Genomic DNA, 26,173 nt, shown 5'->3' on the forward strand with positions numbered 1-26,173 from the left:
GTTAGGTAGCACATGGTTTTAGCACATGGTTTATGTAATACCACTTGGTGGTTTTGTGGGACTTGCTACTATATAAGCAGCCACAAGGGTAGTTGTTGTTATAGAAGAGAAAAAGAGAGAGTGACAAGAAGAAGACAAAAGGCAAGAGTCGAGCGGGACAAGGCTTGACAGGTTAGCCAAGGGAGCATTTGTGAAGGTTGGAAGCATGGCATGGGATGTGTGGATTCATGCTTGTTCACATAGTTTTCTCAGTTGTGGCTATGGCCATGAAGGCTTCCATGGTTGTATGGCAATGGTATTTTTTGCTGAATAATACACGGTGATGGATTCTTTTGGAGGCTGGGTTTTTTCCCTCAATGAGGGTTTCCCAGGGTATATCTTGTGTCACAATTTTGTGGGTATGTTGTCTATTCTCTTGCATGTGGATTTTAATTCCGTGTTTATTTCAGATCTATTATGGGTTATGTGGAAATGGTTATATTCTTTATTTCCAAGTTTCCTTACACTAGTGACACTTTAGACTCAAATGCCTACAAATGCTTCATGCAGTATCTAGTCTCAAGCCCTGATCACTAGGCAAGCTCCTAGCTCTTATTACAGTTTTCTTACTACAATGTCACATCTAGTTTGCATGTGATTCTACTAACCTAATGGATCCTTAACCACAAACAACAATAGTCTCCTCTACCCAAGATAATACAACTTTGTTTGGATTTAAACAAGAAAATCACAGCAGCATGATTATTGAGGATTTGTGTCTTCTCAGAAACTTTTTATCTAAGAAAGCCTTCATGAGGGTTATGAGCTTGTCTATTTCTCCTTTATGTTAAAGGAATGCGAGCATGTTGCTAAGAGCTTGCCCAAGGTTACAAATGCAAAGTGAACTGGTTTTTGATTGCTTCTTTTATCAGAGTAGATTTACCTGTGGGGTGTAGAGCACATGGAGAGCTTGCCTGCTTATTTAGAGTTTTGTTTCTCATCCTTTTCTTGAATATCATATCAAAGAAAATACAAAGAGCTCACACAAGTTTGTATGATTCTCTTTCTAATTTTGGCAGATAGAAAACTATTATGGCTTGAGACTATGTTCAACATAATTTACAACCTCAACAAGAGTTGGAATCCCAGTTTTATACATATGTGGCATTGGTTGTAGTAACAAGAATGTCACTACATCATTTGGATATATTCAACAAATCAATATCCATATCCTACAATATTGGCTTGCCATTAGATGCAATTTCATGGAGGCAATCAATAAAATAGTTCAAACGCCTTACCTATGATTCCACATTTTGCATGCATGTCTACCAGGGTAGTTGCAACTTAAACAAATATATTCTCTCAATATATCTATTTTGTGCATATCTAGCAACCATGGCTTTTGATTACCACATTACATTCAGGCATCCTATCAAACAGTTCACATGACTTATCTATGCTTCCATTTTGCAAGCATGTCTCCCAAGGAAAATGCTACTAATTCATCTACACTATCTAACAAAATCCTTTACGCTTTGATAGATGCCTATAGCTTATTCCAAAGCTCTCATTCAGCAATTATGAGATGATCAATCAAGAGGAAACAGTTGAGAGCTTAGAGTGGCACAATTTTTAGATGATCATATGAAATGAAATGGGCGTGTGAGTAGAAAGAAACTAGAAAGACATTGTGTACATTTGAAGACATGAAATGGATGGTTTTGGAGCATTCAACACAGACACTCAGCATTCAGTACATATCATCATTCAAGATCAAATGGGTGTGTGGGATTATATGCATAGTGAATAATAAAGGAGGGAATTGAACCCTCCTTGAGGCTCACACTTGTTGAGGTCCACTTTAGCAAGGGCCCTTCTTGTGAAATTGTTGTCTAAAACCTTTCTAATGAGATAATGTGTTATGAGCTCTTCATCAGTGGAATGGAACATGAATCTAGGAGGTAGTTGTGCATCACCCATATCATGATTGTAACTAAAGTTAAGAGCCTCTATTATTGAATTCTCTTCCCTATTACCCGTATTCATTTCCTTTGCTATGGGAAATAGGGAAGAGAATTCAATAATAGAGGCTCTTAACTTTAGTTACAGCCATGATATAGGTGATGCACAACTGCCTCCTAGATTCATGTTTCATCCCACTAATGAAGAGCTCATAACACATTATCTCATTAGAAAGGTTTTAGACAACAATTTCACAAGAAGAGCCATTGTTGAAGTGGACATCAACAAGTGTGAGCCTATGGTCAAAATTTTGACCAAGCATTGGTCAAAATTTTGACCAATACTTGGTAATTTTCTACCAAGCATTGGTCAAAAAATCAACCAATGCTTGGTTGTTTTTGACCAATACTTGGTAGTTTTCTACCAAGCATTGGTTGAAATTTTGACCAATGCTTGGCTATTTTTGACTAATCATTAGTCAAAATTTTGACCAATACTTGGTAGTTTTTGACCAATGCTTGGCAGAACTTGTGCCAACATGTTTCAAAGGTTTCGACCAATGTATTGGTCAAAATTTTGACCAACCAGTAGGTTGGTTGAAATTTCAACCAAAATTTTTTTGGGTCGAACTTGGTCAAGATTTGGTCAAAAATTGGGTCAAAATTTTGACTACTAATGATCAAAAAATGACCTCAAATGTACTAGTGATACCTTGTTTCTTAATTAATCTAGTTAATTATAATTTACAATAAATAATATTCCACATGTTCTAATGAGGTTTTATCCTCTTTCCAAGGGTTCCTTAATGAGGCGTAACATTAACTATCAATGGTAGTTTGATCTATCCTATAAAATAGTAGGTGAAAGAGTTTCAAATGATAATTAAATAAAACTATCAGTTGTAGAAATTGACAATTTAATAGACAAGATATAATCAATAAAATAATAATTCATACCAAAAAGTAATGTAACAATTTTAAACATTAAAATCACTATAGAATGTGTCAATTAAATACTCTCTCTCTCTCTCTCTCTCTCTCTCTCTCTCTCTCTCTCTCTCTCTCTCTCTCTCTCTCTCTCTCTCTCTCTCTCTCTCTCTCTCTCTCACACACACACACACACACACACACACAAATAGAGATTTAAAAATGATCAAATCATATTCATATTTATATCACATATTATAATAAATTTAATTTATCTTAATTAATTATTTAATAAAATAAGAATATTGAATTCAATAGGCCATTGACACAATTGCATCCTTTAGGACTTGTTGAAGGTAATTTAAAGAATTCATACAATTGCATCCTCAAGATATTGGATGCTACCATACATTTTAGAATTCATTCTATATAGTAACGATTGTTTTGTTAATGGTTATTTCATCACCATACAGCTAAGATATTTTCAATCAAACAACTATCTATAGTCAAATTAATAATTTTCTTCAAAACCATACTTCTTTTTTAAACAATATATAAACAAACTATGAAAGTTTACATAAACTTATTATATAATAATAAAGTAAATGTTTTTAACATTTATTGTAAAGATCACCACACTATATTGATCTTTAAATAACATAGTATAATATTTCATCATCTAATATGATCTTCACTTTACCTTATGCTCCTTATGCTTGTCCTTTTCTTTATCCTTTTTCTTGTCTTTATCCTTATTTTTATCCTTCTTTTCTTTGTCCTTTTCCTTGTTCTTTTCCTTATCCTTGTCCTTGTCCTTATCCTTTGATTTTTCTTTCTTTTTTTCCTTATTGTGTTCCTTTTCTTTCTTTTCACCCTTTTCTTTCTTTTCAACCTTCTCTTTATTTTCACCTTTATCTTTATCTTTATTCATTTCTTTTTGTTTTTCACTTTCTCCAATATTCATATTTTTTACCTCATTTTCTAAAGAAGCTTCAACAAGCTTTGAGTCTTCTTGTTTTGCTCCTTCTTCAATCTTCATGTCCTTGTTTTCATCTATCCTTAATTGGCTTTCCATTATTCCTAAACAAGGAAAAAATTATAGAGTTATATTCAAATAAGACATAGAATTCTCATTAAATAAAATATCTAAATAAAAATATTTTGAACTAAAATACAATAAAATCTAGTGAGAATTTTGTTTGATCAATACAAAAAATTATATAAAATGTGTCAAGATGTAATATGATAAAAACCCATAACTTTAAAAATACTCAATAATATAGAACACCAAAATTATGATAAGGAATAAATTTTCTAAATATTTATTTAAGATAATTCTTATAAAGAAATCCTTCCCTCCAATTGTAAAAAATATGAAGTTATAGTCAATAAGACATAAAATTCTCATTAAATTAAATATCTAAATTAAATCATTTTGAACTAAAATACAATAAAATATAGTGAGAAATATTTTTTATAAATATAAAAAATTATTAAAAAATTTTGTCAAGATGTAATATGATTGAAACCATAACTATAAAAATAATATAATACATAGAATTTCAAAATTATGGTATTTTTTTAATAGGTAATGAGCTAGGACCTAGATTAATTATTATTATTTATTAGGATTAATATATTGTTAAGCTTGAGTAGACTTGAACAAAAAACCTCCCAAATGAAAGGCTAACAAGTTACCAGTGTGATATAAGCTCTTGCCTAATACTCATTTCTTTTGTTATTAAAGTTGATCTTATTTGAATTTTTTATCATATAATACATACACATATGTATACATATATGTATATATAAATATCCATGTATAAATATGTGTGTATGAATATATATGTATGTATGTATGTATGTATGTATGTATTATGTGTATATATGTATATATGTATATGTATATCTACATACACACATATATATACACACAATGTATATGTATATATACATACATATATACATATATAGATATATACATATATGTGTATGTATATTTTAATATATGTATATGGGTGTGTGTGTGTGTATATAAATAAATATATATATATATATATATATATATATATATATATATTAAAAATATTTTTTCATATATTTATATGTTTGAACTCTTATTGACAATATTTTTTCATTGTATTCCTTCTAGCTCATTTTAAGTATATATATATATATATATATATATGCATACATACATACACATATATATGCATACACACACACATACATACATACATCTATATATACATACATACATATATACACATACATACATACATATATATATATACAAACATATATATACATACATATATATGTATGTATGTATACACACACACATATATATATACATACATGTACATGTGTGTGTGTGTGTGTGTGTGTGTTTGTTATAGATCATTTTTTCATTTATGTGTATCTTTGAACTCTTATTGACAATATCTTGTTCATTGTGTTCCTTCAAGCTCATTCTAAGTCTTGTCTGATACAACTTAACAACAAAAGATTCATGAGTACAAACTTTATGTTTAGAAGGGAGTTTTATGTTGGAAACTTATGATTGGAACAATTGTTCTTTTTTCATTGATGTCAAATCTATCGATGAGACATATTGCCACCTAATCTAAATTTCATATATATTTGATTGATGAAGTTGATCTGAGAGTTACTCATAAATATATCTCCTAGAGGAAAGGCTGAAGTTATGAAAAGGAGTTACAATGGACATTTTATTAGATAGACTTTGATAAAGAATAGTAATTGTTTATATCAAGGAAGATAAGCCTAGCCAAGAAAAAGAGTAAAATACTAAGGAGTGTCAAGTAATGTTAGTGTCAATCGAGCCATATCTATTGCCTGTTAAATCTAGTGTTGACCGAGCATTAGCATCGACCAAGAAATTTAGTTGATGTTGAGCTAGATTTCTTAAACAATAACTAATTATTTTAGTATTGATAGTGTCATAATTTTGTGATTGTCGAGTGACAGTAAAAGATCAAATTCAAAGAAATCATAAGATCAAGCTGACTTGGTTGATTTCTTGGGAGATGTAAATTGTGTTAAAGATAATATTTATAAGTTGGATCATTAAATTCAAGGAGGTGATTAGGTAAAGACCTAACAAAAGGATTATAGAGAAGTTTTTGGAGGATGATCAAGAAGATGTAAAGATACATTGAATCGAGTTGAATCTAATCAAAAACCCTAAGATCTATGGTGGATGTAGAAAATGGTAAAGAAGAGATTTCTCATTTAAGGTGATATAGAACTAAACATTTGGTACCTAGTCTAGCCCTAGCTAGTGTGTGTGTGATTTTATATGTGAAGGAAGTCATACAAATCAAAGTTGATTAGAAACACACAAGCGAGTGGATACAAAGCTTGCAGATGTGATGTTGTTGTTGATAAGTGAATTTGAGTAGAAGGCTTAAGTGTTGATGAGAAGAGTGGACTGATTGCTTGAAGGGTGTTCAAGAAGATCACGATTAGAGGTGACAATGAAAGGCTTATTAGTGAACCAACATAAGGATCAAACATAGATCTAAACCAACAAATGTGAGTTACAATCATATAGATCAAAACCTATTGTTTTCTTTATTATCGTTGTAAATAGTTTGTATTGAAATAATTTAACTAGGTAACATTCTAAATAGAATGATCAAAGTCCTCTTACAAGGCCACTCCTAACTAGGTGATCAAATCCTCTAACCAATTCACATTTAATAGTGTGTATTGTAATGTTTGATAGGGTTGGCTCCTCACAGAGCTCACTTTGAAAGAGTGAAAAAGAGTGAAATGTTACTGGTGGTTTTTTCCAAATTAGGTTTCCACGTAAAATCCTAGCGTCAAAATGTGATGAATGTCTTATGACTATTTTACATGAGATGTTGTTTTCATTATGTAGTACAAGTTAAAGTTTATGAAAATTTTACAATAGAGATATGTAGGATAAGTAGAGCAGTGATGTGTTTAATGTTTGATTGTTCAAGTGGTACATATAGACCTTGAGTAACTTATTCATCCTCAATCCCCTTCATTATTCTAAAAATTTCAAACAATTGGTATCAAATCTCAGTGCTTACAGAGAAAGGTTTGAAGGTACTTAAAGCTAAAGATCATGAAAAACAAGAGAGATGTACCCAAGATGAATAACGAGAACTTTCCTACATGACAGACCCTGATGAAGTTGTACATATCTAGAATCAATGATGTTGTTGTAAAATTTTTGAGCAATGAATATATAGAGGTAATAATTACTCCTCTAACTACTAAATAATTGAGACAGAAGTTACATAACAACCAAGCAATGTTGGAAATTTCCTCAGCCCTAAGCTATGTCAAGTTTGATGACCTAAAAGATTAAAATACTATAAAGAAGATGTGGGATAGATTGAAGACCATATATGGAGGTGATGAAAATGTATTAAGAGCCAAAAAAGAAAGCCTGAGAGGTAAATTTGATGATATGAGAATGATGGAAGGTGAGAACATAGTACAATACTGCACAAGAGTTAAAGAGGTTGTTAATTATATTCAAGGAGAAAATGGAACAATTGAAGATGAAACAGTGATAAGAAAGTTATTAAGGACTCTACTCCCTATCTATGCCATTAGAGTCTTTGCAATTTAGGAACTGAGATGCACACCATGTAACAATTTAACCTTAGAAGGTGTAGTTGGTATACTTACTACTTTTGAGATGTCTAATTTTGATAACTACATACCTGCTACTACTTAATCTGCTTTCAAGTCACAATTAATTCTTAGTAAGAAGAAAGGAAAACATGTGAAGAGTGAAAGTGATAGTTCTAATGATGAGATTGATGAACTTGAAGCCCTCATTTCAAAAAGGTTTGGAAGAGGAAGAGGTAAATACCAAGGTAAATTACCTATCATTTATTTTTCATTCAAAAAAGTTGGTCATATTTTTGCTAGATGCCTCGGTAGAGAAGACAAGAATGAAAAGAAGGAAAGAAAGTACAAAGGAAGAAGAGATGACAAAGACTACAGAAGAAGCAAGGATGAAAAAGGTAATAAATTTTTTTTTATTGCTAAATAAAAGAATGATAATGAATCTAAGAGTAATGATGATGAATTTGTCTATATTGCTATGAAAGAAGAGTTTGATGAAGATGAAAAGACTACATTAATTTCTTGTGTGAACAAAAGTGATGGATGGATATTAGATAGTGGATGTTCCAATCATATGACTAGTGACAAAGAAAAATTTAAAAGTTATTGGTCCATACAATGGTGGATGTGTTAAATTTGGTAATGATATATCATGTGTCATAAAAGGTAAAGGTGCTATTCAACTGACTGACAAGATAACATGTGAAAATGTTTACAGGATTGAAGGACTTAACTACAATTTGTTGAGTGTTTCACAGCTGAAAAAATAAAGTTACAAAGTTGAATTTTAGAATAGAAAAGCCTGCATACATGATGCTGATGGTAAGATAATTGGAATTGATGAGTAGATAAGAGGTAAGTTATTCTTTCTAGTCATATTAGGAGAAACATATATGTTAACACATCAAGAAGATGTTTGGTTATGGCACAAAATATTATGTCATGTGAATTTTGATAATTCGGTGAATATTAGTAAGATGAAGAAAGTAAGAGGATTTCTTAAACTGAAGAATCCTAACAATGCTATGAGTAAACAGTGTCAATTAGGAAAGATGACCAAGTCTAGCTTTAAGAGTAAGACATATACTGCTAATGATATTTTGGAATTGGTTCGTATTGATCTATGTGGACCCATTGGTGTTAAAGTTACTATGGAGGTCAATATTTCATTCTATTTGTGGATGACTACTCTAGAATGATGACTATGACGTTTCTTAAAATTAATTCTAATGCTTTTCAATTATTCAACTAGTATTTAGCTAGAGTTGGAAAAGAAATGAGGAAGAGTCTGAAGTGCTTGAGATCTAACAAAGGTGGTGAATTCATTTCACATGAGTTCAACACATTTTACAATTACAATGGAATTAATAGACAGATGTTAGCACCAAGAACCCCTCCTTAGAATGGGATAGCTGGAAGAAGATACTAATCAATAATGGACTATGCAAGAACACTAATGATGGAGAAAGGTGTATCAAAGAAATATTGGGGAGAAGTGGTTAGTACCATTTTCTATACCCTGGATAGAGTTCAAGTCAAGAAAGGTACAAATGCTACACCTTTTGAACTATGGTATGGTTATGCTCCTAATGTTAAATATTTCAAAACCTCTGGAAGTAGATGATATAAAATAAAAGATAATATGAATGGAAACTTGATGCAAAGAGTGATGAAGAAATATTCCTAGGTTATTCTACAAAAAGAAAATCTTATAAGTGTTTAAAATTCTAAGACTAACAAAGTTGTGGAAGTGAAAATGTGAGAGTTGATGAGTTTGCAGAAAAAGACGATGCTTCATGTAATGAAGAACCTGGACACTATACTATATTCATATACATGGATGATGATGCTCCTAGCACTCAAAATGAATAGACAAATCATGCTACAATTTCCCATCAGATAGGAAATAATGGTATGCAAACACAAATTTCTAAGTAGCAAAGAGTGAGTGCCAACAAATAAACTGAAGATGCCAAGTCACAAATAGGAAATTTTGACCATCAAACAGTGTATGTCGAGCATTCAAAACCTAAACTTGAACTAGAAAAAGAAAGAGGAAATGAGTCTAAGATTATTTTTCCGAATGAACCTAAAGAAGAGCCAAGAAGAAGACTACCTATATTAGAAAAATATGCAAGAAGACATCATAAACCTAATCAAATCATTTGAGACATTGAATCAAGTGTAATGACAAGGAGAAAACTCAAAGGAGACACATGCTTATTATGTGAGTTTGAGCCTAAAAAAATAAACAATACTTTAGAAAATGAAGATTGGATACAAGCTATGAATGAAGAAACTAACCAGATTGAGAAGAACAATACTTGGACCTTAGTGCCAAGACCTAAAGACACAAATTTCATTGGGACAAAGTTGATTTTTATGAACAAGCTCAATGACAATGGTGAAGTAATAGAAACAAAGAAAGGTTGGTATGCAAGGGTTATGCACAAGGAGTTGACTATGGAGAAAATTTTTCTCCTACGTCCAGACTTGAGGGAGTCAGAAATATGCTTGCATACATAGCTTACAATAATTTCAAGGTATATCAAATGTATGTCAAATCTACATTTTTTAATGGTATATTGGAGGAAGAAGTATACATTGAGCAACTTGAAGGATTTGTAAATCCAAACAAGAGGAACATGGTATGTAAAACTAAATAAAGCTAGTTATGGATTGAAGCAAGCACCAAGAGCATTGTATGAAAGGTTACATAACTATTTAGTGAAAATTGGTTTTGAGAAGACAAATAATAACAACAATCTATATTTGAAAAATGGTAAGAACAATAAACTAATGTTATCTAAGATTTGTTTTGATGATATCATATTTGGAGGAAGAGAAGCATTATGTAAATCATTTGTTGATGAAATGAAAAAGGAATTTGAAATGTCTATGTTAGGTGAAATCAAGTTCTTTGTTCGATTACAAGTATGTCAAATGAAGTTTGGTATTTTCATTTCACAAACCAAATACATCAAGGAAATATTGAAGACTTTTGGTATGGAATATTCAAGGCCAGTGAGCATACCTATGTCTATAGGAAATAAGCTATCTAAGAATTTGAACCAAACCCTATACATATCCATGATAGGAAAATTGCAATATGTTGTTCACAATAGACCAGATATTGTACTAGTAGTTGGAATAGTTGCTAGATTTTGATTGAATCCTAAATAGAATCACATAATGGCTGTAAAAAGGATAATGAGATATTTGAAAGGTATAGAAGATGGTGGATTATACTACGAGAGAAGTGATAGATTTGAACTAAAGGTTTTCCCTAATTCGGATTGGGCTGAAAATATTGATGATAGGACAAGCACTAGTGGAGGTGCATTCTTTCTAGGAAAGAGATTAGTGTAATGGACAAGAAAGAAAGAAAATTGTATTTCCCAATAAAAAATTGAAGTCAAGTATGTGGTAGCTGAATTATTCAAATATAATGTGGATTAAGCCATTATTGAAAGGCATGCAAGAAGAGATAATAGATCATGTAGTTATCTATTGTGATAACACAAGTGATATTAACATTTCAAAGAATCCAACGATGCACATTATGAAAAGCACATTGCTATCAAGTACCACTACTTGAGAGAATTAGTTCAAGACAAAGAAGTGAAGCTATAATATGTGAATAAAAAGGAACAAATTGCTGACATATTCACAAAACCATTGCCCAAATATGCTCATGAATATCTTAAAGGTAAATTAGGGGTATTTCCCCTAACTAAGGCTAATTAAGAAGCCAAGGTGCATTGCATCACATCTACTAAAATGAACATTTTACAGAATGGTGCAATACAACTCTACTTTGGGACATGCCTAAGGTAGATTACTTTAGTACAACATAAAAGATAAGTCATAGACAGATGACAAGTATCAACTAGACATGCAAAATATACATAATTCAAATGTATGAAGAATTTGAAGCTGAGATAGCTAAACATCTTTGGCATTGTTGTCAAAGAGGGGGATATTACTAAAAATTCAAGATGAAAGAGAGAGAGAGAGAGAGAGAGAGAGAGAGAGAGAGAGAGAGAGAGAGAGAGAGAGAGAGAGAGAGAGAGAGAGAGAGAGAGATTACTAAGAAGTCACAACATTACTAAGAAAAGAAAGATAAACCTCAGAGGGAGAGAATCATGAAAGAGAGTAAACTAACAGAGGGAGTTTGAAAGTTTGAATGCATGAGAATCAAAATGAAACTAAGGATAGTGGTCACTCATGGAAATAAAATATTTTTGATTGTATGGTAACTAAGTTATTGTTAGTATTTTTGATATTTGATATGTTGCCATCAATTCCAAAGAGGGAGATTGTTGGAAACTTACAATTAGAACAATTGTCATTTTTTCATTGATGTCAAATTTATGGATGAGACATATTGCAACTTAATCTAAATGTCATATCTATTTGATTGATGAAGAAGATTTAAAAGTTACTCATAACTATATCACCTAGAGGAAAGGTTGAAGTTATGAAAAGGAATTACAATTGGCATTTGATTAGATAGACTTTGATAAAGAAAAGTAATCATTTATGTCAAGGAAGCTAAGTCTAGCCGAGAAAATGAGTAAAATACTAAAGAGTTTCGAGTAATGCTAGTGCAATCGAGCCATAATTAGTGCCAATGAAATCTAGTGTTGACCAAGCATTAGCATCGATTAAGCAAGTTAGTTTATATCGAGTTAAAAAGCTTAAACAATGACTGAGTATTTTAGTATTGACTAAGTGTCAGAATTCAATGATTGCCAAGTGGAGTAAAAGATCAAATTCAAAGAAATTGTAAGATCAAGTCGACTTAGTTGATTTCTTCGGAGATGTAAAACATGTTAAATATAAGATTGATGAGTTGGATCATTAAATTAAAGGAGGTGATTAGGTAAAGACCTAATAGAAGGATTCTAGATGTGTTTCTAGTCGATGAGCAAGAAGATGTCCATATACATTGAATCAAGTTTAATCTGATCGTAAACCCTAAGATCTACAGTGGATGTAGAAAATGCTAAAGCATAGATTTCCTATTTAAGGTGATAGAGAATTGAATGTTTAGTGCTTGGTCTAGCCCCAACCTTTATGTGTGTGAGTTTTTATGTGAAGGAAGTCATACAAAGAAGGTTTATTAGGATCACACAAGTGAGTGGATGTAAAGCTAAAAGAGAAAACATTGCATGTGATGTTGTTGTTGATAAGTGAATTTGAGAAGAAGGCTTAAGTGTTGATGAGAAGAGTGGACTGATTGTTTGAAGGGTGTCCAATAAGACCAAGATTAGATTTGACGGTGAAAGGTTTAGCAATGAACTAGCATAAGGACTGAACAGAAATCTAAACCAACAAAAGTGAGTTGTAATCATACAAATCAAAACTTATTATTTTCTTTATTATCATTGTTGTTAGTTTGTGGTGACTAGTCAGGAAAGTACTATACATACATCATAAATTCTTATCAAGATTTTGGGCTAACATTTAATTATTAATTATAACCCTAAAGTGGTAAAAATACTTGTATAAAAGGGCCTAGGGTTAGGGATTGTTTTAGTGTTGTGATGCAAAAATTGGTTCTTACAGTGGTATTGAGTTTTAAGATTATGGATTGTAATCAGGTTGTAATCATTGGATCATAATAATATCAGACTTGTTTTTTGGTGGACATAGCCCAGGGATTAGGTGAACCACATTAAATCTTGATGTCTTTGTTCTTTTCTATGTGATCTATTATTTTCTGATATTGTGTATATTTGCATGTAATTGGTATTTATTTCCATGGTTTAATCTTAACAAGTTGTATCAAAGTGAGGTTTTTCTTTTAGTTATCCTCTGTAGGAAAGTCTCATGATTGAGTGGGAGTGATGGTAGATGAGGGTAAGCTAAGGATTGATAGGTTTAATGGGTAGAACTTTTAGTTATGGAAGATGCAAATGGAAGACTATTCTTATCAGAAGGATTTAAGGAAGTCATTGGAAGGCAAAACCAATAATTAGGGATCTATGTCAAATGACGACTGGGATCTTTTGGAGAGAAAGGAACTTGGAAGCATTTGATTATGTCTAGCACCATCAGTGGAATTTAATATTACAAAAGTGAAGACAACAGAAGAGTTGATGGAAGCCCTAGCAAAATTGTATGAAAAGCCCTCCACTTCAAACAAGGTATTTCTCATGAAGCATTTATTTAATATGAAAATGATAGAAGGTGGATCTATTGATGATCATTTAAATGAGTTTAATACTATTACTAGTTAGTTATCTTCTATGGGTATCAATTTTGATGAAGAAATTAGGGCTCTCTTGATTTTGTGTTTTTTGCCTGAAAGTTGGAATGGCTTGGTAATGGCTATGAGTAATTATGTTCCTAAATCTAGTACCCTAAAATATGCTGATGTGATCAGTGTTATTTTGAGTGAGGAAACTCATAGGAAATCCTTAGGTGGATCTACATCAGGAAGTACTTTGAATGCACAAAGCAGAGGTAAAACAACTAAGAGAGGAAGTAATTCCAAAAATCGTGGGAAATCAAGAGGAAAATAAAAAGGAGAAATTAGAGTTTGTGCATACTGATGTATGGGGATCGGCTCAAGTATCTTCCCTTGGTGGCTCTCATTATTATGTCATATTTATTGATGATGCAACTAGAAAAGTGTGTATTTATTTCCTTAGATAGAAATATGATGTATTTCAAACTTTGAAAAAATGGAAATGCTTGGTTGAAAATGAGACTAGTAAGAAATTAAAATGTCTTAGATCTAATAATGGTGGTGAGTATTGCAGTCATGAATTTGAAGATTATTGCTCCACTAATGAAATTTTTAGATAGAAAAATATTCCAAAGAATCCACAGGAAAATGGAGTGGCTAAACCCATGAATAGGATTATAATGAAGCATGCAAGGAGCATGAGGTTGCATGCTAGGTTTCCCTTACACATGTGGGTGGAAGCTATCAATATTGTTGTATATTTGATTAATAGAGGTCCCTCTACTCCTTTGGGTTGTGGTATTCTAGAGGAAGCATGGACTAGTAAGAAGGAGAGTTATTCTTTTCTCAAAACCATCAGTTGTGAAGCATTTTCTCACATAGATTCTAAAAATAGAACCAAGCTAGAAGCTAAATCAAAGAAATGTGTATTTATTAGATATTGTATTACTGAATTTGGTTATAGGCTTTGGGATTTTGAAAATCATAAAATTGTAAGAAGCAAGGATGTCATATTCAATGAGAAAGTGTTGTACAAAGATCTATTGTAGTAACATGAGAAGAAAGAAAATGATTATGTAGTGTTAGATGATGCTCCAAAAGATGATTTTCTAGTCATTCCTAATGATGTGTAACAACTGCAACAAAAAATACCACAAACACCAATGAATGTTAAATAGTCAGTAAAGATGAGTAGACCTCTAGAAAGATTTTCTCCCTCTTTGTATTCTATTTTACTTGCTGATGTTGGTGAACCTAAATGTTATGATGAAGCTATGCATGTGGATACTAAGATTTAGTGGGAGTCTACAATGAAAGAAAAAATAGAATCTTTGCTGAAAAATAAGATATGAGATTTATACAAATTGCCTACAAGTAAAAGCGCTTTATAGAATAAGTGGGTTTACAAGTTAAAAGAAAAGGATGGAGGTAAGAAAAGATTTAAAGCCAAGTTAGTTGTAAAAGGATTTGCATAGAAAAAAAGAATTGATTTTGATGAGATAATTTCTCCTATTGTTAAGATGACTTTTATTCGTACTATTTTAAGTATTGTGGCTACTAAAGATTTGCATTTAGAGTAGCTTGATGTTAAAACAACCTTCCTTCATGATGATTTGGATGAAGAGATATATATGGCTCAGCCATAGGGATTTGAGGTCAAAGGTAAGGAGAACTTAGCATACAAATTGAAGAAAAGTTCATATGGCTTGAAGCAAGCACCTCAGCAATGGTATCTGAAATTTGACAGTTTTATGCATAAGCATGGATATAGTAGGTTTCATTTAGATCATTGTGTTTATTTTAAGAGGTTGGATGATGATAGCTACATTGTTTTATGTTTATATTTTGATGATATGCTTGTAGCTGGGTCTAACATGGATCATAATAAGGGGCTAAAATGCCAGTTAGCACATGCATTTGCTATGAAGGATTTGGGGGCAATAAAAAAATTCTTGGTGTGAAGATTTGCAGAGATAGGAAGAATAGGAACTTGACGCTATCTCAAGCTGATTATGTTGAGAAGGTGTTGCAACATTTCTCTATAGATAATGCTAAAGTTGTCAACACACCTTTACATGGTCATTTGAAGTTGACTAAGGAGATGTGTCCCAAGACACAAGAAGAGGAGGATAAGATGTCCAGGGTACCCTATGCTTCAACTATAGGAAGATTATTGTACACTATGGTATGTACAAGGCTAGATATTGCCCATGCAGTGGGAGTCATTAGTAAGTATATGAGTCATCTAGGAATTGCACATTGGAATGTAGTCAAATGGATTGTCACATATTTGAGAGGAACATCTAATAAGTGTTTACACTTTGGGGGCTCTACTACCGACTTACAGGGCTATGTTGACTCAGATTTGGTAGGGGATATTGATACTAGGTGAAGTACTACAGGTTATGTATTTACTATTGGTGGGGCAGCCATGAGCAAGGTTTCTTGGTTATAGAAGGTTAATGCTTTATCCACTACAGAGGCAGAGTATGTTGCTACTATAGAGGCAGCCAAGGAGATGATATGGATTCAATTCTTCTTGAAAGAATTGGGCCTCAAAAGCATAATTATTTGATTACAGATAACCAGAGTTCATTTATCTTATGAAAAATTATGCTCTACATTCAAAGACCAAACACATATAGTTGCAGTACCATTTTATTTGATTAGTTTTGGATGATGGACAGTTAAAGCTGGACAAGATACATATAGTTGACAATCTAGTAGATATGTTTACAAAGGTTGTAACAAGGGAGAAGTTGAACTCTTTAGCTTTGGTTGGTCTTCTAGACTGAATATAAATAAAAGAATAGCAAATTCCAGGGTGGTTTGATCTAGTGGGAGCCCCATGTGGTAGTGGTATTGCTACAGGATCACTCTCCAAGTGGGAGATTGTTGTCTAGTGTGGAGTTTGATTAGTTCCCAAGTGGGAGATTTTTAGTTTGTGGTGACTAATCAAAAAAGTACTATACATACTTCATAAATTCTTTGGGGCTCGGGGCATCACGTTGAAAAAATAAATAAAATTGGGCCCTATTTTATCAAGATTTTGGGCTGACATGTAATTATTAATTACAACCCTAAAGCAGTAAAAAATACTTTTATAAAAGGGCTTAGGGATAGGGATTGTTTCAGTGTTGTGATGTAAAAATCGGTTCTTGCAGTGGTATTGAGATGTAAGGGATTACAAATTGTAATTAGGTTGTAATCACTAGATCGTAATAATGTCAGACTTGCTATTCGATGGATGTAGCCTAGGGATTGGGTGAACCATGTTAAATCTTGGTGTCTTGTGTTGTTTTTAGGGTGATCTATTATTTTTTGATATTGTTTATATTTGCATGTAATTTTTAATTTTGTCTGTGGTGTAATCCTAACAATTATAAATAGTTTTTATTGAAATAATTTTAATAAAGGTTGACCTAACACTAATTTGAAGACTTAACAGTCTATGTAAATCCTTTAACTAGGTGATATTCTAAACAAAATGATCAAAATCCTCCTAAAGGCCAGTCCTAATAGGGTGATCGAATCCTCTAACCAGGTCACATTTAATAGTGTGTATTGTAACCTTTAACATGGTTGGCTCTTAATAGAGCTCACTTCAAAAGAGTGAAAAAGAGTGACATGTTGCAGCAGTTTTTCCCAAATTGGGTTTCCATGTAAAACCCTAGTGTCAAACTATGATGAATTTCTTATGAATGTTTTACATGTGATGATGTTTTCATTATGAAATGCAAGTTAAAGTTTATGATAGTTTTATAGTAGTGACTAATAAACAAAGGGATATGCAAGATAAGCATAACAATGATGTGTTTAATGTTTGATTGTTTAACTGGTACATATAAACCTTGAGTAACTGATTCACCCCACCACCCCCCCACACACCTTCTCAATTATTCTAAACATTTCTAATAGTTTAGAGCAAACATTAAAATTTAAAAATATTGTATGTATAGTTTTCTCCATATAAATTGAAGTTATTTTCTAAACATTTTTATTTTTTAAACAAGACCTCCCTAATCACAAAAGAATAGATTATGAAGCTAAATGTTTCCTTGACTTGGTTTTACTATAGGATCTAAGATGGAGATTCTCTAGGTCTATTTGAAGCTACCTATACTTTGAATCTTTCTATCCAAGGAAAAGAATATGGAACCAAGGCTATAGCCTAGTGAGTAACAACTTCTAACTTTTTGAAGAAGAAATTGGTCATGATTTCAATTTACAAAACTGTGGATGATATAACTATATGTCTTACATAGGATGACTACAAGCATTGCTTTCCTCTCGCATCTAGCATCAATAGATCAATAAAATTTGTAGTATAAGATATATTTCTAATTTTTAAAAAGGTTGATTTTTTTTTTAGTAGAAAGACATCATTTTAGTATTTTCTTTATTTTATGTGTTATAACCTAATATTTATTTTCTTGTTGATACCACCTCGCTTACTGCCCCTAATTCATTTGCTAATTTAGTCATCTTAATAGTTTTGAATTGACTTGCCCAATCTATCTTTGCAATTAAATGTTTTTGAAATTAAAAGTGACCAAAACAAGGGGGTTGGCCCATACAAGCAAAAAGATGGTAACCAGCACACTACCAACAGAAACCACCAACAGACAAAAGACCAACTAAACATCAACATAGTTCCAAATGTCTACAAAAACCAATAGAGTTTAAGAGCAACTAAGCTAAAACCAAGTCAAGAAAACTAGCTAACTACACAATTCAACCTAACCAAAATTGGCATAATAGGCCAACCCGAGTCTTAATTACAGTTGTAAACCAGCAAAACCTTAACCAACAATAAAACATAAGAAAGTCTTGGATCCAAGGATCCTAGTAAACTAAGAAACTTAATTTTCTTTTTTCCCCTTCCCCTTCACATCTAGCGCGATCTGGGCCTAGTCATCAGCAAGGAACTTGAAGAGAAACTTGTGGTCCTACATATCCATTCCTATGTCCTCCTTTTCTTGTGCTAGCAATTGAAGGGTGGTGGCCACAGCATGTGTGACTTTGAGGCCAAATTTCGAGAAGGTAAAAAACCCCTCCTCCAAAGTTTTAACCATTCTTTTCAATTTAGTATATCATTCCTCTAGCACCTCGGTCCCTTCCTTAGTCACCACTTCTACCTTTAAAGCTTCCTCCTTAGCTTTCAACACCTAGATTTCATCCTACAAAACCCTTGGGTTAGAGGAAACCTTAGAATTATCCTTAACCAGGGATGAGATAGTTATGGGGGAAGTGTCCATCTTGCTGCTCTCTTCACAAAAGCTAATGGGTTTGAGGGAAAAGCTAGCAGACACATGGGTGATCTTCGTATTCACAACATTACCAGCAGATGCCTGGGTCTGGGCATTATCCACCGAGTTATCCCCCAAGTTAAAACTTTTCTCTACCTCCTCCTTTCCATCATCCTTCTTGGAATTAGAATTATCTTCCTCCTCCCTTCATTATTATTTTCTGAACTATCTTCCTCAACCTCCTCAACCAGATATCTAAAGCATTTTTGTTTGCACCTACCCTAAGATTGTGCAAGCCTACTAGATCTCCTCCTAGCCTTACCCCCGGTCTCCTCCTCCAAATCCTCCCCATCAACCTCAACCGGTTTTTCAATTTTGGTCTTCTTGTTTCCCCTTTGTTCTACTATTGTATTAGGTTTTTTTCTTTTTCTTGTTTTCCCTACTAAGGGAGGGTCGAGGGGTGTGAATTTTAGTGCTTGTACTAGAGCTTGGGGATGAATTTTGGCGATGGCACTGGTTATCCACCACCACCACCACCCTAGGGGGGCATAGGGCTAGATGAAATTGATAGAGGCGGAGGATTAAACCTTGATGAATTATGGTAAAATTTAAACCTTTACTCCTTTTTTCTCTAACGTCAACAACCATATCCTCAAGGGAATGCAGAAGATAAAAGGGGGATAGAAATGAAATCCCTATTCCTAAAATGGTTTAACAAATGGAAATGATAGTAATAACAAACACCGAACCTGCCGCATTCTTTATTCAAGTTGAAAAAATAAAGTTATAAGTAAATTTTTTAGTCTTGTATTTAACATTAGCATTGAATCATTGGTTATACATGGTTAAGTATGCACAAACATATTCATTAAAAGAAAATGTCACTAAGGACTCAATATGATTCCACGTTTTGTTAGTTGAATTTATGATAGAGAAAGTTGTCTAAAGATTTGGATTTTTTCATCATCTATCATGCTAAATATTTTAGTGCTTTAAATTTTTTGAGCTCCTAAGATTTTAGAAAGAGAGTAGGGAAGACCAAGAAAGTTTCATAAAACAAACAAAAAAATTCAACATCTTAAGGAAATCACTATTGGATTCAAGAGGAATAAGGATGTCAATGAGTTATCCCAAGATTCTAAACAAAATCAAACTTTTCATAATCCAAAACAACAAAATTTCTATTAAAAATTGTGAATATTTTTAATCTATACATCAATTTTAATTTTAAATATTTAATAATAAATATTAGTATTTAAATGTGATCATTTATATATTTTTATTATTACTAATTTTTTTACTTTAATGATTATTTGATTATTTAAGAAAAAAATTATTAAATATAATTTTTGAATAAATTATTTTTTAAGAAATTTAAATTTAAAATAATTATTTTTTATAATATCATGTATTGTTAAAATAACACTATATTTTCTCATATATTAAGAAGTAAAAAAGAATGGAATTTTTTCTTTAATTGGTGGAAAATATTTTGGAAAAATGTATTAATAATTTTATTTTAAAAGTCGCCAAAAAATTAGTCTCCAAGTTCGAAGTTCGTCTGACGCATGATCCCAACCTCATTCCTTTTTAATGTTGGAAACATGCACTCAGCGAGACTTGACCCCGATGGGCTCTTTAACCTTTCAACTTCACCGGTAGACCAAAGGCCCATTGACTTTTTTTTAATTAACTAATATTTATAAGATAATATAAATTCAAATTTAATAATTTAAAATAATATATTTAATTGTCTTTAATATTATGATAAATTATAGTATAATTATTATTTAAATGTTATATAATCTTTCATCAAAACTATAATATTATAATTAAACTATTATATAAAATAAAGATTTGATTAATTATCTTTAATTAAAGTAATCTTTAAAATAATTATTACTTTAAAAATTTATATTTGAAAAATAATTAATCAAATTAATCAAATAGTAATAATATAATTAATTTTAATAATTTTAAATTGGAAAGTTATTTTAATACCTTCTCGAAAAAATATTTTTATGTAAAATATATTGATAAGTCATTAATTAAAATTTTGAAATCTAAAATTATTATAATATAGTTTTAAATATTTTAATCAATTATTATAGTTTTTATTAAATTTTTAATAATATTTTTTTAAATAACTAAGTATGATATATAATCAAGATAATTAATTATTATGATTCTAAAAATATTATACTTATTATAATAAATTATATAATGAACTTATAATAATATAATTTTATAGTTTAAATTAGTCGATATAAAAAGTAAATAACAATTTTAAAATTAGATTTGAAAAACTCTAAACTCGAATGGTGAGACACCATTAAAATATCCTAGAATGCCTAATTTATATGGAGAGATAGAAATTAACTTAAGTTTTTACTAAAGTACTCAAATAATTATGAATAATATAAAGTAATAATAAAAAATAAACTAAAATAGAAAATAGTATTATAAAAATAAAAATAATAAATTATTTATATCAATTCATAGTATATAAGACCTCAAACAAATTATTAACCAATGCAAACAAATTTTTTATTTATTTATAAATATAAAAAATATGTATGTAGAATTTATATTGAACACAAATATTAAAACTATCTTTTTTATTTACATAATTCTATTACTATTATATTTTCAAAATTAAATTGTTTAATTTGCATAAGTTTTAACTAAAAAATAATATTAAAGAAATAAGATAATCTATTTAATAATGTTAAATTATAATATTATTTTATTGAAGTTCAATAATTCTATAAAATAATGTTAAATTACAATATTTTTTTTATAAAATTTCAATATTTTTATCCTTACTATTTATTGGTCCTAAAAAAGATTATTGTTATAGTATTAAAAAGAACATTAGAATAAACATATTATAATAATAATTAGATAATGACTTTGAACTACATCTTGGTCAACGAAACAAACTATAAAGAATTGTTCTTAGATCAAATCAAATTGTTCAAAAGTGAGGAGGGTAAGAGGGGGATCCTTATAAAAAAGTAAAGGTGAGACATCTTTCTATACTAGGTATTAGTAAAATGAGCAATAGGGAAGTGTTCTTAGATAGATTAGATTAGATCATATTGCTCAAAAGTGAGAAGGATGAGAGGGGCTCCTTGTAAAAAGTGAAGGTTGAGACATCTCTATGCACTTGATCTTAATAAAATGAACAATAAATAAATGCTCTTGGATAGATCAAATAAAATCATATTGTTAAATGCATGGACAATGAGAGGGGATCCTTGTAAAAAGTGAAGGTAGAGACATCTCTCTACACTAGGTCTTAATGGAATGACAAAGTGTTCATAGATAGATCAAATCAAACCATATCATTCAAAAGACGAGACTTCTTGCAAAAGGTGAAGGTAATTGGTACATTTCTCTATACCTGACCCTAATGGAATGATCAATAAATAAGTGTTCATAGATAGACCATATCAAATCAAATTATGCAAAAGTGGGGAGGATGAGAGGAGGCTCCTTGCAAAAATTGAAGGTTGAGATGTCTCTACACTTGGTCTTAATTGAATGAGGAATAAAAAAACGTTCTTAGACAAATCAAGTTCGATTGATAATTATTTAAAAGGAAGGAAGAGTAGAGGAGGGTCCTTTTAAAAGTTGAAGGTTAAAGACATCCCTCTACGTTTGGTCTCAAACGAATGAGCAATAAGAAAGAGGTCTTCAATAGATTAGACTTATCAAAATGTTCAAAAATAAAGAAAATGAGAGGAAATTCCATGTAAGAAGTGAAGGTTGAGACATCTTTATACACTTGGTCTCAATGAAATGAACAATAAAGAAGTCTTCTTAGATAGATCAGATCATGTGAAATTATTCAAAAATAGAAAAGAATGGAAGAGACTCCTTGTAAAATGTGAAGGTTGGAAACCTTCATAAATTCTTGATCAATTAGAAAGTTCATACACTCTCTCTCTCAATATGCAAAGATAATCAATAGCAATGAAAACAACAAAAAGACTCTTGAGCTTTAGAACTTTCAGTATAATCTCCTAAACAGAAAACCATGAAATCTGAAAGTAACCAACCTTTTTCAAAGGCGGAGCAAAATCTTGAGCAGTATAATAATAAGGTCGATCAGCAGTTGTATGCGCTCTCCCTGCAATAATGAGTTGAAACTCATAACAGCTTTTTTATAGTCTTCTTTGCTCTATAGTTAACGAATATCAGAAAGATGGAATAAAGCCTCTTTTTATACGAAAGAGAAATATGCAGATATCCACGAATCAAATGAAGTTACGTCCATGACATTATTATCAACCATGAAAGCAACAATAAAATGGAGGAAAAGAATATTTGAGATGCTGAAGACGCTAATATCTTAATCATTCATACAGTTGTAAAATAGAAGATTCCAAATGCATATATTCTTATCTTAATTATTCATAGAGTGCTTAGTTTGACATAAAGGATTAAGATTCCAAATGCACCTGCCTCAAAGTGATAAGAAACCAACGACTCTACAATGTAATGAATAAATTAGACCAAACAAAACAGCCAGCAATGAAATCAGAGAGGGTTCTTAAATTATAAGATAAGTAAGCTTCTCTAGACCATACAAAAGTTTTGTTAAGATGTGATGGAATCTAACTATACATGTCCTTCAAATTGATATTTTAATTGTTTAAAGTTATTTTTATATGTTTTATATATTTTTTATAATTAATGTATCAAATTAGGCAAGAATCTACAACACAATGGTAAATTGTAAGCTTTTTATCTGAAAGGTCTTGGGTTCTTCGACTCTACACAAGCTTAATAAAAATAAAAATTTATCACATCACATAATAATAACGAACCTTGACTTCGGCCTTACCGATCAAATATATATATATATATATGATTTTTAAAATGTTGTGATTTTATGTTTGTTTTCTACCTAAACACAAGATATTCTAATTTATTTTCTATACTATCTATAGAAGGATAAGCCTCAATTCTTTATTACCATATATGAATTATTTGGAAACACATGAGCTCTCACATATTACTCACTACATTGTCCAATAAGCCCATTTTAGTATTTTTTTTTGCTTCAGCATTTCTATACAAAGAAATAGATAGGTCTATTGTACAACCATGTTACGACTAAAGGATTATGTGTGTTGTACACCTTGCAGTTTCTAGGCCTAGTCATAATTATTTTATATATTTTTTAGCCCACATAAAAGAGGCCATCCTACTCGGTGGATTCATGTAAACATTGTAGTTTCAGTTTTAACTATCTATTGCATGTCAGTAGTCTTGTGATAGTTGACAAAGTCATTGATTTGGGGGTTAAAGCAGACTTGGACTAGCATATCTAGGTGGCTTATTAAAGTTGGGTGTAATATAGTATAAGTTTGCTTATTGCATAATGTTGAAAGGCTTGGAAGTTAGACCCCTTGGCCATTGTTATAAATCTTATTTTATGGTTTCCCTCTACCTAAACCCATTTTGTTTTAATGAACCATAATTTTACTATTTTTGCATATATGTGTAATGCGATGATTACATGTTTAGTTTTGGTTTCTAGGTTGATTGTGACTTATGCTTTTATGACAACTTTAGTGCAAGAGCATCCTTAGATCATTGACAATATTGCATCACCCAAAAATACTTCCCTTTCTACTTGTTGTTTCCTATTCACTTGAACATTTTCTTGTTATTTTGATAGGTGATTGATTGAGTTGAATCGTTATCTTATGTAATCCTTATGATGTGACATAGGCATCGTGACGATCTTACATATCTAGCTTTGCAGCTTGTTCATATTTTTATGGATAAAGTTATCTTAAGTTTGGTCTAATACTATTTTTGGCTTGCCTATTCTAATGGTCAGGGTGACAAATTATGCCTTGTGATGAATATTTGTGCTATGTGATGCTTAAAGTCACATTGTTCTATATTGTTATATATATTACCAATCTTTTTGTGTTCACATGACATATTGTATCTATTTGGAAGTGTTCTTATGGAATTAGGTCTTGACTATTTATTTGTAATATGTTTCTTTTATCTTGGGATTTAATGATTGGATAAGTCAGCCTATGGTTAGAGATCTTATATATAAGTAGGTAGTGGCTCTTATTATGTAGAAAATGATCGGTAGAAGAAACCAGGGTAACTAAGGTCTGTAAAAGTTGTATTAATTTTGAGGAATGATCAGTTGCAAGCATTTTGATAAGGACACTGAATGTATCTAACTTGTTAGCAGTTGTATGTTGATAATGGTGATTCAATAATAAGGTTATTTATAGGCCAACTTGGTGATTCAATAATATTTTCACTTGTAGGCCAACTTGGTGATAATATAGTGATATTTCTTCCCTTAGTGTTCATTTCTTACTTATTTTTTAGTCATTTTCATTGTAGCATCTCTAGAGTTGCAAGGATTGGACATCTCCTTTAGAGGTTATATGTCCTTGATTACATCAAGTAGTATCATAGAAAGGTTACATTCAACATTAGAGAAGAAAAAACATGTGGAGTCTAGTCTCTGACTTGTAACTCTTGTTGTTGTGGGGTGACGATAGACGAGAATAAAATCTCCATCAACTAGGGTTTAGTGGAAGGTGATAAGAGAAGGATTAGTTTCTAGGAATAAATGAAGATCTCACATCTATAAACCTAGGATGCTAGAAGATTGGATTTGACCTTTTGGGTATCAAATGGACCTAGTTGCTCGAGGCAAAGTGTTTGTGTTAGTAGATTGCTAGATTAGATTAGGGAGATCAATATTTATGATCAGATTGTCAAAATTGAGGAAATGAAAGATTGTCATCTTTGTAAACATACCACCTAGAAGGATGAACCCTAGAAGATTAGAGAAAATTGTGGAGGAATTCAAAAATGCAATGAGAGATGCAATCTGAAATGCTCTAATTGGGGCTAGGAAATTTTTTAACTAAACATGAATATGAAGAGGATGTTAAATATCTAGAGAAAATAGAAGTAGAGATTATTATAGAAGAAAAAAGACTATCAAAGGCTATTACATAAATGGGTAATTGATCAAGGATACCCCCTTTAATAACACAAACATACATCATTAATATAGAAAAAAGTTGCAAGAACAAAAAGTTGGCTTCCTATCATCTCCAAAAGTATGTAATTATAAAATTTATAAATATAACATGCATAGCCACATGGGTATTTTCCTTACAATATTATGTTAGCCAGAGCTACCATAAACATCACCCCAAATT

At 31.2% G+C, this 26,173-nt stretch overlaps 1 long non-coding RNA gene across 1 annotated transcript; it reads right to left on the reverse strand.

The window, feature by feature from the left end:
* Positions 1 to 3,592: 3,592 nt before the first annotated feature.
* On the reverse strand, positions 3,593 to 23,147 carry LOC149532727 (uncharacterized). Its single transcript, XR_016357735.1, has 2 exons — positions 23,015 to 23,147; positions 3,593 to 3,950 (listed from the first exon to the last, which is right to left on the reverse strand). It is a non-coding gene; the product is annotated as an uncharacterized LOC149532727 (long non-coding RNA).
* Between the last annotated feature and the right edge of the window lie 3,026 nt (positions 23,148 to 26,173).

This window comes from Cupressus sempervirens, chromosome 10 (assembly GCF_028749045.1).
Source record: "Cupressus sempervirens isolate cs-2001-9-10 chromosome 10, ASM2874904v1, whole genome shotgun sequence".
Lineage (NCBI taxonomy): Eukaryota > Viridiplantae > Streptophyta > Pinopsida > Cupressales > Cupressaceae > Cupressus > Cupressus sempervirens.